This window comes from Rhinolophus ferrumequinum, chromosome 16 (genome assembly GCF_004115265.2).
Source record: "Rhinolophus ferrumequinum isolate MPI-CBG mRhiFer1 chromosome 16, mRhiFer1_v1.p, whole genome shotgun sequence".
NCBI lineage: Eukaryota > Metazoa > Chordata > Mammalia > Chiroptera > Rhinolophidae > Rhinolophus > Rhinolophus ferrumequinum.
The window spans coordinates 50,556,212-50,559,534 of NC_046299.1; positions in this window are offsets into that span (position 1 = coordinate 50,556,212).

The window sequence follows — 3,323 nt, forward strand, 5'->3', positions numbered from 1 at the left end:
ATGAGATGTACTGAAAGACTCCATAGCTATCTATGATTCTGCCTCCTGGCAGCTTACAGCAACCTAACACAGACAGCTCTAGACATATGCAAGGTGTAAGAAGATAAGATTGAAAATGTTAAGCCCTTGTTTGCATTCAACAAATAATGTCTACATATTCACAATACTCTGTTAGGCGTTAGTGAATTTTCAGTGGAGATAGTGGAGAATGTTAAATCCATTAATGAGTGTAGGTAATGCAGTTTTGCTAAGAGATCATAGACTTTTAGAGCTGGACATGTAAAAGGATTCTCAGAGTAAGGTCCCTGGGGCAGCAGCCTGGCATTGCCTTGTTAGAAATGCAAGTTCTCTGGTTCCTACTGAATCAGAAAGTGGGAGGGAGAGAGGCAGCAGCAGCCTGTGTTTAACAAGCCCTCTTAGTGATCCTGATGCAAACCATTGATGTAGTCAAACCATTGCTTTAAAGAGAAGGAAACAGGCACAGAGAGTTGCTATGTCACAACTCATCATTGAATCCTACAAACAGCCCAACGGAGTGACTAAAGGACTGGTAAGTATGATGACTATGGTTAATGGAGATCGTGTTACACGCACTATTGTATCTTGCTTGTCAGAATGTGGTGGTAAGCACATAGTAGATGCTTACAAAACAAATACAAATAGGTTGAATTTTTTAAATCTATCTGGAAAGACTTCACAGATAAGTGGAACTTCTTAGATTTTGGAAGTTGGTTTTTCCAAAACTATTAAGGGTTGTACTTCACTTTTATCACAGCCAACAACCTTTAGTTTGTTACTCTCCCAGATGTCCCAAACATTGTCTCCAATATGGTGATTTCCTTGGGATAAATGTGTGGGTTAATTTTAATGAATCCTACTGAATATAAAATGACCCACTTTATAAATTTTCATTTATGTATGTTTCATAAATGCATCATCCATTGAGCAATCCCTCCTTGAAACAGTCCTCAGCTCCTGTGGCTCTTCTCTTGCATTTCATTCTGTAAATCTCAATCTGTTTTGCAGGGTTCTCTTCCTCTGCTCATATCTTTGATGTTAGGCTTTTCAAGGTTCCATCTTGGACCCCATTTTTCCATGGATGATCTCATCCACTCCCTTCCCCCAATTTCAGTTACCATTTATATGCTGGTAGCTCTCAAATTGTTATTTTTGCTCAGATCTATCCTGAACAGCAGACTGCTTTATCCAGCTCCTAACTGATCTATTTCCAGCACTCACCCTTGTGCATTAAATTGCTTTAGTATCACCAGAGTATTTTTTATTTTAATTTCTGATAGCACATACTTTAGACAAATAAGAAAATACGAACAAGAGTTAACATCAAATATGGGAGAAGGGAGGCTAAAAGACACCACAAGAAGCAATCAGCCAAATCTAGAATGTGAAACATTCTGGAGGGCAAATGACTGGGATTCTTCAACAAATAGCAGGGTGGGGAGGACTGTTACAGATGAAAATAATTTAAGAGACACTGCCACATGGAATATACGGCTCTTGTCCCGCCTGACTCAAACCAGCAATACAAAGAAATTTTTGAGACAATTGGGGACATTTATATATGGAATGGGTATTATATAATAAGGAATTATTTCTGGTTTTTATAGTTGTACTAAAGACATTAAGATAATGTAAAAAAGAAAGGCCATATGTTAGAAACGCTTACTGGGGTATAAATGAAATAAGATGAACAAAATGTTAGTAATTATTGCAGCTGGGTGTTCATTATTGTTCTTTCCTACTGTTGTATATATTTGAAATTTTTCATCATAAAAAGTTAAAATGAAAGCAGGTCAACTAAAAAGGAAAAAATAAGAATAACAAAACAAAACAAAAAAATCCCACCATCCTGGGAATGCTTGTTTACAGAACCGCAGGGCAATCTGGTAAAAGTCCTTGACCCCGGCAATCAATCCTGGCAGCAAATCTGGGTTTATCTCAGGCACAAATCCTCCGCTTCTCTGCAACACATGAAGCTCTGAGGTGGCCTCTCAGAGACAGGAAACTGCGAGGAGACAGGTCCTCAGTCCCAGCGTCATCCGTGGCTGCCATCAAATTGCCACTGAATAAGCAAAGGGTCAAATTGCCTGTGTTCTGCTAGCATTCGTGCTTAAGAGCCTAACAACACGTGTAGATCAATGGAAATCCCTTGCTAGACTTGTAAACTCGGTGCTTGCCGGGACCACTTTTACCTTAGTCACTGTCAAAAAAAGGCCCAGCGACCAGCATGGCATCTGGCCCCTCGGAAGCACTAATGTTTCATTGAACTGAAACCTGTAGAGAAAAGGGGCCACCGTTTGAATGCTACTTGGCAGAGGAAAAAATTGTGCTAAGAGATTATAAAGACAAGTTTAAGGACTGCTTCCTAAAGACAATAATACTCTTTTCCCCGTCTCTAGAAATGTGGTTAGTAGGAAAGGAAACGTAGATGAAAGTGCAGGAATAAAAGAAGCCCAAAGCAAAGGTAAGATCAGGAGAGCAAATTCTGGTTTTGCTCAGATCCTTGTTTAATATAGTATTTAAAAACAAACAAAACCTTTCCCCGACCCTTCTTTTTATCCTTCCCCTCACGTTATAAGAGTGCTCGCCAATTCTCAGGTATCCACTGTCTGTAGAATGTCAGGCAGCTGGCAAACTCCCAGTCTATAATTACGAAGGCTATGTCAGCCACATGTAATATACAGGTCACTGAGTTCTCCCTCTTTTGTCTAAAAATGAAACTAGTAAACTGTCACTTTACTTTTCAGTGTAGCCCTATCTTAGTGTGAGAATTAGTAAAATAAATAGCACTAAACCATTTTAAATTTGGGGAAGAAAGGCACGGTGAAAACATGAAGTATTTATTATTCTTGAATTGGTAAAAAAACAATCAAACAAAAAAACAACTTAAACCTTGTTTCTTTAGGACGTGTTGAGACCAATGACCATGATAAAACAGACTTAGGCGTTTGCTTTAAGAGAATTTAGTACCCATTCCACACCTGTCCTTACTACTTTTTTGTGTGCTCTTATAAACTCCTTGGTCATCTGACCGAGATGTTTCCTGATGACCAGTTCCAACAGTTTAGCTCTAGCCCATTCTCAGTATGCAATGGCATAGCTGCCACATCATGAAATCAATTCCTAGAAGTCACAAAACAAGATTTTGACGTGAGGGGATATCCCTCATGTAGAGTTCCCTTCTGGATAAGATACTGGAGGCCTCGTTGCAGGGAATTCTTGAGTGAAAACAATAGGAGGATGAGGGATTGTGAAGGTTTCTTTCCTAAAGAAAAATATCAATAAAATAACCCTGTTGACAGTGT